The following is an 18,273-nucleotide window of genomic DNA, read 5'->3' as shown; positions in this document are numbered from 1 at the left end:
AGGAATAGAATGAAAATACAAATACGAATTATGGATGAACTTAGAAGCAAAAGATTTCGATCCTTGTTAAGCTCTTCGTGATATGGAAACTTCTTCCGTTAATCTGAACGTCGAAGTTTTAAGAAATAATAGAACGATTTTGTTTCTCTTAAAATCAACAACTTTTTTAGATGTATTTAATATTTTGTAACAATTTAAAGACTCTGATAAAACCAAAAATTTTGATACATTTATTATATAATAATTTAATAAAGTCTCTATTGAGAATCCAATGATTTTATGAATGAAATACTAGTTGGTGATTTTTGACATTACTAAAATATTCTAATTAAGTTCGCAATTACACGCAGAATTTTCAACAATTGTATTTCCTTTTCTGTGACTCAACACCAAGTTTTCAGAGAAAGGTAGAATCAAGGATGAACATCGGAGTAGAGGATTTTGGTTTCTGTTAAAGCGACCTCGTTAAGCCCTGGCAGTTAGTTTTACGCTGGATTTAATAGCGTTAGATGGTTTTCAACGTTATTAAGCCGGCATATTGGGAATGCTCGAATGCGATTTGCGTAGAGATTTATTCCTCGCTTCCGAGAAATCGGAGAGACCGTATACAAGGACAAAGGAATCATCGTTCTTCCCTTGACATTAAAATACTCCCATTAACTTGAGCCAAATTGAATAATCTGCTCCCTTTTTGATTCTCTTTCATATCAAATAATTCATCTAATCTAATATCCTTTTCATCGTCTTTGTCTCTCAAATTTCATGGATGATACACATTCTGTTATTATCGAAACGAAATAAAAGACTAAACAGGCGAGATTAAAAGAAAAGTAAAAGAAAAAGCTTAACCTTAATTAATTACTATGAACATATTCAAAACGACGTCAAAATTCCAGCAGAATCCCAGAATCTGAAAATAAGTATTTTAAATAAAGCATTAAATCGACAAATTATTAAATTACACAGTCATTAATTCTCGATGATGTTAATAAGAAGAACCTAATGGAATTGATAAAAGAAAATCCGTGTATTGAAACATCCACTAATCCAAAAAAGAATTCTCAAGTTGTAGCATAATTCCAGAGAGAGAAATTGACTAATCCAAATTTTTGCATTCAATGATATTGACAAGAGCCTAATCGAATCCATTCAAGAAGGTCTACCGATCTGTTAGAATTTAATCTTAAAGTTAAGATTAATGATCTGTGGAAGACACAATGTTTATGTTAAAATAATATTCAGTGATATTTATTAAACAGAACTACAGAACCAAATGTATATAAGCGAGTGATATAATTAACAACGTGTGGAAGAATTGTTGATAGTTGGCCAATTACTCTCAGACTAGACGTAGGTAGTAACCCATGATCCCTTAAATATTTTGAACCCCACTCTGTATACAATAATGAGTATGACCTGTGTAAGTGTCCTGTTCAAATGCCTATGTAGGTGTCTGTATAAGAGTATTTGTGTGCCTATGAGTGTAATATCGTTGTATTCCAACACAACCGAAACGTTCGCTACGTTCCAAAGTAATTCTTAAATTGCAGCAAAATCTCAAAAAACGAGAAAAAGCAAAATAGCGATATTTGCTGTCTTCGATGACAAAACAAAATAGAAGGCTGATCGTAAATTCGCAAAGCCGCAACACCGTCGAATATTCGATCGCGGGACAAGGTTCGACGTCCCCGATAAAACCGTTCCCACTACACAAAAGATACTTCCGGCATCGATCTTCCACTCGTGACGTTGTGTTCGTCATCGATATCATCGTGATCTTTCCTATCAATCTCGTCCTGCCAGCCAACGACTCGATACGAGTGCCACTCGAGTTCCAGCGGCAACTGAATTCCCATAGGGAAAGAAAGGGTGAAGATAGAAAAGAAGACTTTCCGGAGAAGAAAACGATGGAAGGGAGACTTCCGAGAATTCCTACTTTCCCTTCGACGGGACGAAAGGAATGAAAAGAAGAGGGGAATCAGCGAACGAAGGGTGAGAGTGGCTGAAAGTATATCCGAAAAGGCAAGTGGGAGGCTTTTGTCTGGACGAGAGCACGAAAAACTTTTGTTCCATCGTACCTTGTCGCTGGCATCCTGGTTCGAGCCAGTGTCAATCGACATCTGTCGTCGTAGACGAGCCATGCGATTCCCCTATCGTGCGAGAACAATCGCGCCACGATTCCGATTCTTATTAAGAATCCGCCTTGTACCATTCTGCCGCTAATAAAAGTTGCTGCCAGGTGGTCCGAGATATAGACACCATATCGTTCCATTAAGGAAACTTCGATGGAAGATTTGTTGAGCTGAAAGCGTTAGAAAAAGGAAGTTTGTAATATAAAGAGCGCGTATGCCAGTAACAACGAGGACGAGAGGATGGTTTTAAAAGAATTGGAATTTTAAGAAAATAAATTCGTATGATTTTTGTAATTATTTTTCTTAACTCTTTCACGAGCAAATGTCTCTTGGACTGTGTAGAACAAATAATATTTTCGTTAATTAATTGTAATGAAAATACAATTTTTCTGGCCCTCTTGTAAGGCACATAGAGCACGCTAAATAGCCTAATACTAAAATTAGGTTTTTGACGAAGATAAATGCATCTATTATTTTGTTAATCAATAAGATCTTAAAATACAATGTCGTTGTAAATATATCGAACTCTGGGTGTGATTTTTTAAAAAGATCGATATCTTTTCATCGCGCCTCTTAATCGCGAATAATTAAGTATTTGCAATGGAAAATAACGAGGAATACTTGTTAATGCAGAACGAATGATTAACGAAAGTGCAAAAATAACGTTCGATCAGCATGGAATAAATTGTGCCGGATATATATGAAATTAAAATCACCGTAAAGAAGTAAATATTCATGATCATCACGGTTCAGTTATTCGACGTTAAATGGTTATTTAACGTCGGTAGGGGAAAACTTCCGGCGATTTTCCTTCTCATCATGAAATTAATTTCCGAGTAACGAATTTCGAGTTTAAAGGTCTCTTAATTGACAGAAATTATGCGGGTTTCCAATAAATCAAGAGGGTGTACTTTGGAGAAATCTCACCGGGGCGAATTAAAACGTTCAACTCCCTAACTATTTCGATGCCGCCATACGACTCCAGTGAATATTTATACATAGTATGAATTGCTGTTTCAATGAATAACTTGTAAATAGAAGTAGCAGTCGTAACTGCGATTTACCCGGGGGAATTTTAATTAAAGAATTTCGAACACTCGATTCCGAATGAGCATCTGCAAACCGGAGCAAATGTAACGATGAGACTCGCAGTAAATATTTTTCGAAATTTTCGACATATCCAAATTAAGCAATTTTTGTACGTACAGTTCTGTGATGTCCTGGTATCACCTTGTTATAAATGGATTTTAAACGGATTTTAATGGATTTTAAATTTTAATCAAAATTTTTCTATGTAAAACAGTTCCCCTCGCTATTAGAAACCAGGTACGAAATCTCTCGGTATATTTCTTCGATAACCTAAATTTCTAAGCACTGTCTCATATTTTGTAACTATGAATTATCGATAAAAAGAAATGATAAAAGTAGTTGAAATTCAATCGATTAAATTTCTCGTTTAAAATTCGCCGGATAGTAAACGTCACCATTGCTGTATCTAAAAAGAGCAAATATTTTTCTGCAAATGTTCTCTGTGAATTTTCTGGTTTTTACAAATTCTCTACGTTTCCTGATCAATTTATCAGCGACAGAAGAAAAGAATATTAATATCTGAATTTTGTTCAAAACTCCTCTGTTAAAAGTCATCATCGCGGTCAAATTCAGGAACAAAAAATTGTACCATACAACCCATAGAACAGCGAACTACAGATGCCCTATACAACGTTGTTGATTCCTGTGAATTTTTCATGACCTTTTAACTAACAATTACTAAGGATAAAAAAGACGTAACAGCAACGTATAAACTAATAAATCACTATCTTTCCAAATTACGAACCATATTTTTTAAACGTACCAAGCTTCGTTTATGGATCACTGTGCGTGCCGCTCGAATCCAGAAGCAAAACGTGGCAAAGACAATAAGCGTCTCGCGTAAACAACAAGAGCTGCTCTTTATTGGACGATGAATATTTCAGATGGTGTTGCAAACACAACGCGTGCAACGACTCGCCGATTAAATAAATTTCATTATTCCTCCCGCTGAAGTATCGTTGTAGTAATGGCGCGTCAATTGAATTAACACTGAAAGTATGAATTACCGATTAACGCGTCTCCCGGTCTTAACAACCATCCGCCCCTTCTCTCTCCCCCTCGACACTCGACTATTGTGATTTATAACAATGTTGTTTAATATATCGACTACACGGCAGAGGAAATAATTATTCCTGCTGAAGTTATAAATAACAGACATGAAATTGTGCTGTTTCCTTCGCAATATAACTTATCGATGTATTAATGCTCCTACTGATCGTTAAAAGCGAAGAATGACGAGGGTGCGCCAGGATAAAGCGGCAAGGGGATTAACCGACTACGAGGGTTAATTGGCTCGTTCGTCTTTATTACCATAATACCAATGGTGTTATTAACCCCGGGATTCAACGTTTCGAATGGTTTCTCGCGTGCAACACTCGCGTCAATTGTTACACATTCGTCACAAGTGGACATCAGTTTCGTAGCATTTTCAACGATGCTGTATTTTTTGGATGATTTGGATGCTTTGCTGCTGGCCTTTTTCCTTTTCGTTTTATTGGGTTAATCAATAATAGGATAGTAGATTTAATCGAAGAAATATGAAATTCGTTTTATCTATTAAATGCAATAGTAAGTGCTATACTTTGGATATTTTATATATTTTTATATATTATGCGTATTTTTGCAGCTTTGAACTTCCTATGAATACACAGATATCTATAATCTAATAATCAGGAATTGGAATTAAACGTATTGTATAACTTAATACAGTTTTCAGATCATTTTTTATTAGATGATGTTATCTCATAACTACTGAAAGAGCCTAACTATGCAAGAATATATATAAAGTTTAACTGAAATAAGCTGAGGATTATTGCAATGAATTTTACATCTTATTTGAGGTCGATCGACTAGTAATTTATAATTGTAGGCTTTTAGTATATCCATATTTATTGACTGATTTCATGTGGTGTATGATCCTCATTCTTTATTGAATGTTGAAGAGTCGTACTTTTATAAAACAGAATGTTAGTTCAAAATAAAACGATCAAAGGGACAGTTGTTTTTAAAATAAACAGAAGAAACATTTGCATTAGATTGGACATTAAGTTGGATATTCCAAATGAAAGAAGAAAATTTATTTCCAGCTACAGAAAACCATTTTTAACGTGTCGTATCAGACATTTTCATACGTTATCTAAAATAATAAAAATATTGAAATTGAAGATAATTAGTGGGACACCTTTTATTTATTGGTCTATTAAAATTTAATTGTAACTCACTTACGCTTAATTAGTTGCTTGCTATCCTCAACTGTGATAACCAATAACAAATATAAAATCAACTTACGATTTAATTAATGCTGTTACCTACAGATATTCGATCTTTACGTTCTTCTCTATTAACACATTGAATTAATGCAGGAACACCGAGAGTAAATTAAATTCAGCACACAAACAGCGTAGTTGAGATAAACAGATGCAAAGTTCACGAAATTGCAGAGCTCATTTCAACGAAAAACACCTACGCAGATGATTAATTGAATTTCGTTTAATTTTTATATAAATGTGTTCACTTCACCTTTACATTCTTTCGTATACCAACACTTGGAATTAATGTGAAATACAGAAAATTAAACACGTCATACAAACGCAGTCGATTCCAATGAATAAATACAAGATAGACAAAAATATCAGACTCATTTCCATCAAAACGACTGAATAATCATATCTCATCCAATTCAAATCTCTTTACAGCCAATCTATACATTACCTGTACATTATCTTTATATTAATATTTCGGATTGATATAATGATATCCACGAATATAATATTAATTCATTATATTATATAGCATTTATGGTATAATATTTATCCTACACTATATTAATAAATCTCAATGTTCAATCGGAATGTATTCAGCACTTGTTATACGCTTCAAATCGCTATTCACGCTGTAATAACATTTTATTAAATTCTAACACATTTCCAGATTAGTTTCTAATTTCACCGATATACCTAATCATAACAGTCGCGTTTCATGACAGTGCTCATGAAATTTGAAAACGTTTTAGTAACACGTACGATATATTTTTAAATGTTTCTATAAATGTAAAATACTACCTTGAATCAGTGTATTAACTTAACAAGGAACGAGGATGGCTATTTAAACTGCATACTAATTTTTCACTATACGAATCGCTCAGAAACCATGCTAATCAATTCCATAAATTAAAATACATTATAAAAATGACATTTACAAGTATTACTCTTCCCATTAGATTTTCCTCGGTATTTACGATTATTTATACCTTTTCCTTGCGATAAATGAATTTATGAAAATAAAATTCCATTATGAAGATGTTGAATACTAATTACGTATACATCAGGATAATGTGAGATTAATAACTTTATAAAAAGTCGAAAAGCTCGCGTATTTTGCCATTTCTACACAGATTTTCAGACTGATTCCAAACTTTGCCGACATAACAACAGCGATCGTGTCCTCGTTACAACGCCAATGAAATTTTAATACGTTTCATAAGACACATATAATACAGACGTAAAAGTTCTGCTATTGTGGGCGTCGAAATACTTTCGCGAGCTGATGAGTATACAAAATTGCACACCAAGTTTGAAAAGGATTTTCATGAATCTGGCGGAAGAAGCAACACGGTCCACCGGCGAAAATACGCGTGTCACGTTCGCATAATGATTTCGAGCGGAGTGGCGTGTCGGCCGTCGGTCAATATTCAGCTGGGTTTTCCCGTAGAATGAAATTTATCGTGCAACGCACGCCATTATCGGTTATTACGTCACGAAAGACACGTGCCACTGATGTAGCCCGGGTCGCGCCGAATGCATGCATTAAACCCAGTTTTGAAATATTCAATACGATATCGAGCCGAACGCAAATAACAATGCTATTATCAGCACCGAAGTAATAATTAATTTACGCGCCAAACAATAGCCTGTCCCCGTCGTTTTTTATTTCCTGCAAAACGGGTTCCTTTCGACCGAGTTCCATTAACGCTTTCAAACGTTCTAGCATTTCGTAAACTTCATCAATTTATTCATCTTTCTATGGATTATGTGTTTACTTCACGAATACACGGCCGTTGTTATACATTTCATTTGAAATGCTGTTGCAAAAGAATGGTAAATGTCAGACAGGCTTATGTTTTTTAATTGACCCATTAATGATCATGGAATAACGCGTATACGGTGCGTAAATATAACGTTCTGACGAATTGTAAATGGAGTAATTTATACAATGGCACGCAGAAGTATTCGTACATTCTTCGATATCTTTCATCTACGTACCACGTTTGTTATACGAAACATTTAAAAATTTCATCGCATCTGTAATGGACACTGAACTATAGTGATCACATTGGAAAAATTCGAAACGATTCTGAAAGCATGTTGCCCGAAAAGTTTCTTTCGTTTTATGCACAAGGCTTTGTTTTATATTATTTTGTCGAATTACGATCCAGTTTCTTCTGTTGAGATAAAAACCGCAACATTTCACAGACTTGGTTTCACGTTTGTATGAAGGTGCACTGTGAAAAAACACGTTTGCGAAAGAAAGACACAAAAACTACAACTATTTAGTTAAAAGCTACGAGTATACTTATTTGCAAGTTACAAGTAGTTCGTACAAGGATATTACTCAACCCATTTATCTCAAATTACGACAGTCCTTCTATAACACGATATTTTTGTAACACGGTTTCAAATTAACCGTGTTATACATAGAAACGTTCACTGTATACATTTTCTAGAAATCACAGAGGCACTTGAACAAGCAATCATCCGTAATAAGAGACGCGAGGTTTTCACGGCCTGAATTGTCACACTTAACGCTGTTGTACACAACACTGTTTGAGTTGGACCCTGAAGAAGCTAATTGCAGTGCTGGCGAAACGTCGAAAAGAAATTCCTCTCAAATACGACTTTAACCAGTGTTGTATACAGCAGCGTTAATAATAAATTTCCATATTCAATAGAACCATCTTTAACACTTATTGCTTAAAATAACTGTTTATACTGTAGACCAATTTTTTATTAAAAATAAATTTACAATAAACATCTTGCAACTTCCATTGATAATAGATATATGAATTTTCAGAGTAGATTCAAATTTTGCCAATACAATCTTGACACATTGCATTATATTATTAATGAAATATCAAAATATATTGTTTAACACGCAGGATGTGCGTGTATAAATTTTCTATGGTAAATGTATATTTTTATTTTACTGAGTGATACGCTAATTGAAGTGGAAATCTCATATAAGAAACAGTAGCACATTTTGCTGGGAGTTGAATTAAAAGTTTTACAGTCTCTATCGTTTTAGTACACACAGATTGCAGATATTTCGTCGAGAGGCGGTTTAATGTTAAACACAAGAGGCACGTTAAGTATTTTAGTTCTTAGTATTTTTTTTATATAAAAGTCGCTTTTTCACAAAATGCGTTAGACGTGCTTTAAACCTTTATTCGAGGCTTCCATTTAAACATTACTTTAATATATTTATTTATATTTTTATTCGTATAGTTATATATGTTATATTTATCTAACTTTCACTTTTTTCTTCGTATCAAAGATAGTTAACAAGTAAAATTCCTAGGAAAGTATCATGAATAGTCTGAATGTTCAAAGAGGAGTTGTTATGAGACCAAATATCGCAGTAAAGTCGAATGAATAAGTCAGCTTGTTACAATTTTCACTAAGATATTGGCAATGAAATAATATGTGCGAGAATAGTTGCGCGAAATATGCAAATTGCGTAGTGACGAAGAGGAAAAGGTTTCGATAGCATATCGGGTAGAGTATTGAAAAGTAGAAAAGCGGTTTTCGGAAAATGGGAAAAATTTACGTGGCGGATTTCGTGAATAGAAATAAAAAAAAGTTCTTCTGAAAAGGGTTTTTGAAGGCGATGGTTTAACAAGTTCAAAAGGATTCCGTGCGAATTTTGAAACGGATATTATCCCGCTTTAAAAACTGAATCAATAATCTGGAAAGCAACTTGCAAATAATTTTGAAAAACTATGTTGCTACGTAATCAGAGCTCGATCTCCGTTACAATATCTCATATATATAAATTGAGGATTAATCGAACTTTAATAATTAATTGGACAGATATCGCGTTCAATCGGCGACAGTTGTATCATTGAAAAAGGAACGGAATTAATTACTTTGTTCGCAAACGATCCTTTATTTGCAATGTAGAATAATGTTAAACAGACTGCGTGATTCATTGGTAAAAAAGAACATATTTGTACTTCATAATTTTGCTTATCTGAAGTAACAGACACCGAGATCCATTTCGTTCGACCGATAGTCCCGTGTAATTAATGAGAATATGTATTTGATGGGCAGCAAAATTTGCATCGTAAACGTACGTGCAATCATAACGATTGATACCGAACATTCAAGTTCATCCTCCTTATTTTCATTGTGGTTGTGTGCTCAATGCGTGCACAAAGTAGAGACTCTAAGGGGGAATTATTAAAATTAATGTCGCTTCTTTCTTCAGCAGCAATAACATGAAAGCAATTCTTCGTATAAATTTGTTTATTTATTGAAAATTTTAATATGAGAAAAAAAACCAATCGTCTTCATACGTTAAACGATACTTCTATACTCTTGTATACTATTTGAAGATTCCTATGATCATCCCATAATTTCGATTCCCATAATTCCCACAAAAATAGTTCATCTCTATGTTCACCTATAACTCTAGCCATTGCTCCGAACAACCATTCAGAAACTTTTCTCTATCTATATTCAACGATAACTTTAAATTATTTGGACTTTTTCACAAGCACCTTGTATTTTTACCGACATTGTCGAATCACATAAAAATGTATGTATATAGCCTTTGCTTTTTAACAGTATCTTCGAATCACCCGAAGGACGATAAACCTTTCATCTAATGGAATAAAAATGATCATAAAACAACGGTATAAATTTACCATAAAACAGTGGTCGGACGAAAAAAACGAGCTACTTCCTCGTGAGACAACCTAACTAAGCAATATGAAAGCACTGAACACGTCATAGAAATTTACGTGGATCGATTTTACGGGCTCGAGTTCCGTCATATTCACGTACAAATTCTATAGAAAGCCGTACGTGAGAGTCTTAATGTTATCTGGGAAAGCATCATGATAAGAATATACGAAAAGATTATTTTTGTGAACGAAAACGAAATACAGAGAGAGGTAGGTTTCATGGAACACTCGGCGTTTGATTATTCAATCCACGGGATAATTATACAAAAATAAGAGCATGTTTACACGAGTGCATAAATAACGGGATAAACGGGTTGATTTCTCGTTATCGTCGGGCAAAACGAGACAACGATCGATGGGTTCAACGATCGAAAAACTCGGTTCAAAGCGAACAGAACGAGGAAGAGAGGGAAAAAAGGAAACAGGATGTATGAAAAGTAAATTGGTCTGGGATGGATCGACTGGACGCCTTGTTTGAACTGGCCAGGCAAAATTAGCGAGTTGCTGGGCTACTGTGCAACCAGGTAAACGATGTAAAGTGGAAAAAAGAATACATATACGCGAAGAGAACCGGGCTCAGAGGAGATTAAAACGTTGCGAAAGCGTTCCTGATGTCTTGAATTATTTAGAGCTTCAAACGGAAAAACTCGCCTTGTTTTTTCACTAACTCAGATTCGACGCTTTCATTAAACATTTCGCATAAATGTATACGTCAACTACTCACAAAGTAGATCAAATAAAAACGCCATTACTATCTAGATACGGCGTATATGTATAATATATTACATTTACGCATTTCTCTCTTGACACATAAAATAATAGTAAAACGCATTTAGTCGTTCTAAAACGTACTAAACTACTTTGCAATACTATTTTATAACATTTCAATTGAATAAATACAACCTTTTGATAGGCTAAACAGACGTTTATGAGTAATTGTAGGCGTATCAAATTTTATACTTTCCCTGTGACATCCACAGCACAAGAACTCAATCGAAACTACCCCTAAATCCATGCTACATCGTGCAGAACAAAGCATCCATAAATCTTGTGCAGACCGCCGCGTGTCACCCTTGCCAAAAAATTACGAGCACGCGCCGAAAATACACTACTGTTCATAAATATCTGGATAACAGTGCGTAAATGTTAATGAAACATATAAATTACAGAGAAGCCAATGGTCCAAGAACAGTACTTATTATCTTCTTATAAAATCAACGAGTAATAAGTTTTAGCTATTCAATCATTGAACGATCATTGTTCATCACCTCGCATAATTCTTATCGGCAATTAAAATACATCTCGTCACGAGTAAGCGAGTCATGGTCCTAGTTCTTAACTGTTCTATCTCTCCACTAGCTTCTACACCAAGAAAAACTAATTTAAAATTTATCAAGTTTAATATTATTGCGCGGATTTAACCTTCTAAATAGAATTTTCATCGCATTATCACGAATTTCAATTCTTTACACCAACGAGACTACGTGCATCATCGGTTAATTATTCGTGAAAAATAGACTTAGTTAAGAACCAGGACAATTAATTCTCTCGGTATTTTTCTACATTTATTATTGTACCTATTTATTCGCCCAAGTTCTCCAAAGCCGATGAAAACACGCGAACAGTGCTATCCTTCGAAAAAAAAGAAAAAAAAGAATTAATCGTCGGTTGTACGCAGCATCGTCACCGAGCATCATCGAAAGGGCGATTCGTTATCCTGGTAACAGGTGCTCGGGACCGGCGGCGTAACAAAAACACGAGGGGCGGTTCGGCGCGCGAGAAAGGAAGCCCATTAGCGTTCGCGCGAAAGCGAAGTGGTCGCTCATTCATGAACTCGCCAGACATACCGTTGTACCCACTATCGTACTACTACTATTACTACTACTACTATTACTACTACTACTACTACCGGTGTTACTACCACTACGATACGGCCACGTCACCACCACTTTTACGCCACTCCAACGGCAACGTTGGTGTTGGTTACGTGTGTTCCACCGCAAACCGGCACCACCACCGCGATACTGCACATCCCGTGGCCACCCGCGTTCCTCGCGTTCTTACCCGAAGGAGTTTCGAATGCTACTGCGTTCGCCCAGCCCTCCCCTCACCCGAACCGCCCAATCCTTAACCACCTCAATCTGATCACCGGCCACCTTGACACTGAAACTGAATTTTGGTAGCGCAAGTATCGACTTGCGTGAATTAGAAGAAGATCGTCTCGGTGAGGAGTGAAGAAAGAAGGAGGATTTGAAATTTCGTGAACGAAGAGCGAAGAGAAAATGAAGAAGATCGGGGATCTTTCGAATATTCGAGTAGCGAACGAAAAATGAAAGGAAATTGAGAATTCTTTAAGCGAAGAGTAAAAGGAAGATAGAAAAGGTTGGTAATTTTTCAGATGGGTTTATGGGAGAAGAAAATCAAGAAGATGTGGAATTTTTGAGCGAAGAGCGAAGAAGAAATGGAGAAGATTGGGAATTTAATTGAATAAAGAGTATAATTCGTGATAAATAAGGATACTATTTTGGGTTTTGTAATTTAAAAAATTTACTCAATAGCAAAATCTATCTATATACGAAATGATCGAGAAGGATCCCTATAGAAGTCCCATAATTATTCAACGTGTATCATAATGAGTAGCTTTGGTATTAATCGATCGTGACAAATTATGCTATTCAAAAACAAGCAATAGATCTTATTTGTTTATCCTTTGTGACTTTCCTAGTAATTTCTATGTGAAAGTATCCTCTTTAAAATCAAAATCGAAATCAATATTCATCGTGAAATTATCTAGCCTATTTTTTTTAATTTGGGAATTCATAACATTTATTTTTCTATTCTTTTCGGTTTTTGTTTTAAGTTTGTTCATTCATTAACCCCTTAAACATTTTCTCTTCAAGCCCTGTTGTTTCGAGATTTTTTATCTTTGAATGTTTTATATGTTTCCTATCGCTTGGAACTATGAAACGTTTCAAGATTTTTTATCCCTTTTCTCTTATTGGAAACTATTTTTTTCTTGGTCGTTGTACGTTTAAGAGATCTTTCGTCTACCTTAAAATATTGCAGTTATCCTCTGCAAATTATTATCTACGAATAAACAATATCTTTTTAATACTTTCATACATTCCTTAGCATATAGCGGAAAAAATGTATAGCGTTAGTTAAAAAGATAATTATCACGATATTAAATGTTTTATGCTAAAAAGTACAGCCGTAAGATCTTAAGAATATTTACTATAAAAGAAAACAAGGATCTTTTTCAGACTCTAATTAACTAGACTCGAAAAACTGAGAAAAAAACTGTAGACTGTGAAGTAGAATTTAAACAAATCCTATCGCTGGAAACTTCGAATGATTTTCCCTTGATGGAAGATTAAGAGACGAGTACATTTCCATTTTATGGAATATTTTACTGGATCCCGTTCATACAGGATACGACGGATCAATAATTCAGAAATTCCAGCTTAGCGAGCTCCCAGCATAGGGAGAATGGTTTTTGGAATTTCTCGTAAAAAAAGATAAAAAAAAAATACGTATACCGGGACCGTTTTTATTTCGAGCTATAAGAAGTTTATTCGCGGCGTAGCATCCCATAAAATGCTCGTAAACCGTCACGTACAGGCGTAAAAGGTATTTCAAATTTTTTTACTTCCCAAGTATCGTATACGACTGATTGCAGTGTTTAAACTTCCATGGAAGTTACGTAAAAATTGTTTCCCTGCCTAGAATGTATGTTACTACCACTGAATTTCGAAACCGGAATGAAACCTGCAATATTTATATTGCATCGATACTTGCACGATATATGCATAGTAGCTACAAAAGTATTTAAAGTATACCACTGTATTTATTACAGTCTTTACGTACGTAAAAACGTTAGTTAGTAAACTGATCAGACACAAATATAACGTATTAAATGTCATATAGTAGTCTCATTTGGTAGTCTCATATGACTAAAAAAATTTGATACTATAAAACTGAAATACATGTAGCGGCACATGAGCTAGAGGATAATTCAAATCATGTTGTTATTTTGTCTCGGAGTAGCAATATCGTTAGGATACACATAATGTAATAATAAATAAACTCCGCGCAAAACAATGTCGCTACTACGTACAACCGTCAAACCAAGACGAACTTGAATTTTCCGGCTCTTCCCCGACCAGTATAGATAAACGGACGCAATCGTAAGGAGTTCAGTATCTATCAGTTATCAACGAGTTATCAGCGATCTTATTAATGATTTACACTGTATAAATTTATTTATTATTTATTATTTAGTTATTATTTTAAATATACTTGACGGTTTTTAACGGTGAGTTGTCTCGTTATTCGAACAAATCAATCATCTTGTACAGTGACCAACAAACCTCTACATGCAGAACCTGGGATAATAAAGGTTACGTGTTTCTTATGCACATAATAATAATACTTCTTCCACAGCCATTGTAGCTATCTCGATAGTGGACTACAACCCCCATAGGATTAAAGTACAAAGTCTTCTACTCTTTCTCGATCGATATAAATCAATATCTGAGAAAAACTTCATTCAAATCAACTTGATGTATATTACATTATGAAGCTGGATATTTTCATACAATAGAAACTCGATTTGACTTTCAACCACTCGTTCGTAGCGACAATTATCGGAGAATTCATGAAAATGTTAAATATCTTCTCGCAGAGAGCTCGTTCACGGTCGAGTTTCAAATTGAAAAGAAGTCGATTCTCGAATGGAGGCGTGATTTCATCGTATTTTTTTCTTCTTTTTTTCTACCACCCCTCGTATCCTCCCTTTTCCACGAGAGCCTCAAACGATTACCACGTACTGCGAATTTTCACGCGAGAGACAGCCTCTTGAAAACAGTTCAGTTGACCTATTTCCTTCGTTCCAAATGACAGATTGGAATCAAACTTTTCTCCGGGAAATTCTCGCCAAAAATAGTGCACGCTGACGTTACCGGATGAAGATCGATGATATGAAACTGCCGCTGAAGATTTTCCTACTAAACTCGTGCTATCCTCATGACACTAATTGACTCGTATTTATCATAAAAAGAACAACCGACGAGTAATATTTTACTTCTTTAAATTGATTGTTTACAGTCGCATTGCAACAATATATCAGCATATTATATATTTTTGAAGTTATATTTTATAGAAAAGAAACGAACTCTAAAGTATCATCTGGTTTGATAATAAAATATGTTTCAGTATAAAATGAGATAATCGATAATAACTTTTTAATTACATGCAATGGCTCGTAAAAACTGTGTGTGTAGAAAACATTTCGAAATTTCGCACAATCCAAATAAAATAATATTTTCATATAATATGATATTGAAATATTTTTCCTAGTCACCGTGTATCGCACAACGAGGATTTCACGACAAAATTTCGAGATTCTGTAACACTTAATATCGTTAAGGTAGCGGTGGAACGACGTCTGGATTCTCGATATCGACGCCTTGACCCTGAACAGCCACTGAACTTCATAACTTTGCAGCAACTTCCCGAAAAGTTTTCTCGTAAGAATAAAAAGTGACAGGGATGTGCATAAACAGGATGAACTTGTACTTTCCACGTTGAAAGTGTATTCGATGGTTTCGTGTAGAAGTTTTAACTTTAAATGGACCAAGTGCAGAATGAGTTTCTTAGCGTTCTTGTTTCAGATTTATGAAAACTACTCGTTGAAACCAATGATATTCACTTTTCGTTTAATACAATCTTCTTTACTCTACTTAACCACTCTAGTTAATCCTGATATTCTACTTCATTTTAATTAAAAACAAAATTAAGAAACGGACGAAATTAATTAGTCACCAAAATATAAGAAAGATGTCTTGTGAATGAAAAAATATCTACAAACGGAATAACGAGCCGATAATATAATTTCGACAACCCAAATACAGGATAATAAATCAGAAAACAGCTGACAAATGAATGAATAAATAAAGTAATAGGATCAGGCGAAGTTTAAGAAGAACGCACGAAATGCACGTGGTAAATCTGCGCCGATTAAACAACCCTTATATTGCTATGTATTCTATAACAATCCTAACAATATTATAATAACAATAATGTTATCCCGCAATCGTAATAACAACAATTTACGCGTTGATTTTTCTCAAAAGTCAACGATCCAATTTTTACATTAAAAATTCTCAATTAACACGAATGAATCGACCAAAGATCCAACAATTAAACGTTCACATACGGACTTGAAGCAGATACACCCACGTTCCAACCAATTATTCACTGTTCCCAGCCGGAACGTGCATCTTGACTCACTCTGCACTCGACGAATCAGTTTCGTCATCAGGCAAACCGGAACACATATCGGGAACGAACGTAGTAGGCATCAGTGAAATTCGCAGTTCGAAGGCTGCTTTAACGAGCAGCTCGTTAAACGCGAGGCAAGCTCGCACGTAAGCCCACGACCACGTGTCCTCCGAACAGATTCTACGCGTTCCACCATTCATTACCTTCTTTACCCATATCAACTCACCAATCACTCTCACGACTGCGAAAAAAGCAAAAATCCAGAAATCCCAACCAGAGCTAAACCATCTGGATAATATCATTTAGAAACTGACCAAACTTTTTCCTGCAACTGTTCGAAGGATAGGAAACCTTTCTCCGAAATACGACAGTGTATCCAAAATGAGAATGCCACCATTCACTCTCACAAGTCCAAAAAACAGAAATCATTTTGCCTACATCTAACACTTAGCTCATACGTGTGTACTGAGAAACGATCAAACTTGTCAAACTTATGCCAAATTTTATAACAACGTGTCCGAAATTAAAGTGCAACGATGGTGATGAGAATGACCGATGAACGTGTTAAAAGGCCGAGCTGTTTTGAACAGAATTAAAAAGGTGTGAAGCAAAAGATTTCTCACCCCCCGCAGCAGCCAGGCCTCGCAGCTTCCGCTGGAGCTCCGACCGTAAACACACGTCGGTGGTTGATCGCGTACTGAAGTTTCCACCGCGGATCCGACATCCGACTAGGATCCCACACCGGCGAACACCGGCAACCCCCGCCTCCCCTTGCCCCACCGTGCGTCCTCTGCGCCCCACCAGACACCCCGCTCGACGCTCGGAGTCGACGAACAACCACCCTTTTTAACCCTCCCGCCTAGCCGCCACTCGAAACCGTCACCCGACGTCACCGTACGCCTCCACCTACGGTACCATCCCCCTATCCATCCTGTCGGCCTGACACCTAGTCGCCCGACAGAAGCCGCCGGACGAGATGAAGTAGTTTCTTCTTATCTCAAGAGGATACGCGGGGGTAGGGTGCTCTGATCGTACCGGGTTGTGGCGGTGTGCGCCGGATGAGAAAGAATTGGATGGGTCGTGGCTTTTGTTTTTAAAGATAAAGGTTGGCTCTCTTCGGATTTTTGGAGGAAGATTCGAAGATTCGAAGAGAAACTAAGGTAGCTACACGAGGGTTCAATGGTACGCAGACGAGTGCGAGCCTCGGATTGTACAATAGTATTGCAGTGGGTCTTGTTTGCAAGGTTGCTTATGGTTGAAGTTTTCTTCATCTAACAGGTTTGAAAGAAAGTATATGGGCGGAAGTATATGGGGCATGATGATTGAAACGTAAGTGGCATGTAGTAGCTTGCAAACGATTAGGTGATCGTAGTTGGAAGTTATGTTTGAATATGTCGAGTGAGAGAGAATTGTATGGGCTGCTATAGTTACAGTGCTGAATTTTCTTTTTAAAAATAAGGGTTGGCTGTTTTCAAATTCTTAGAGTTCTTGGAAGAAAATTGGGAAATTCGAAGAAAAACTCGGGATATACGAGGGTTTAATGATACGTACGTGAATACGAAGATTGCTTTCGTTCGAAAGGTTGGTTATGCTTGAAGTTTTCGAGGATTTTTTGTATATTTGGAGGATCTAACAGGTTTGAAAGAAAGTATATGGGGCGAAGTATACGGGGCGTGATGATTGAAACGTAAGTGGCATGTAGTAGCTTGCAAACGATTAGGTGATCGTAGTTGGAAGTTATGTTTGAATATGTCGAGTGAGAGAGAATTGTATGGGCTGCAGCTATAGTTACAGTGCTGAATTTTCTTT

At 35.9% G+C, this 18,273-nt stretch overlaps 1 protein-coding gene across 5 annotated transcripts in view; it reads right to left on the bottom strand.

Moving 5' to 3' along the window:
* LOC132904862 (cell adhesion molecule Dscam2) overlaps window positions 1-17,197 on the bottom strand; it is a 304,829-nt gene extending 287,632 nt beyond the window's left edge. For all 5 annotated transcript variants that reach the window (XM_060955649.1, XM_060955646.1, XM_060955647.1 and 2 more), the window contains exon 1: window positions 17,088-17,197. The gene's annotated coding sequence lies outside the window, so the exon portion shown is untranslated. The remainder of the gene's footprint in view (window positions 1-17,087) is intronic.
* Window positions 17,198-18,273: the final 1,076 nt, after the last annotated feature.

This window comes from Bombus pascuorum, chromosome 3 (assembly GCF_905332965.1).
Source record: "Bombus pascuorum chromosome 3, iyBomPasc1.1, whole genome shotgun sequence".
Lineage (NCBI taxonomy): Eukaryota > Metazoa > Arthropoda > Insecta > Hymenoptera > Apidae > Bombus > Bombus pascuorum.
Note: the sequence above shows the minus strand (reverse complement) of the source record. Positions and strands in the feature narration are given on the sequence as shown.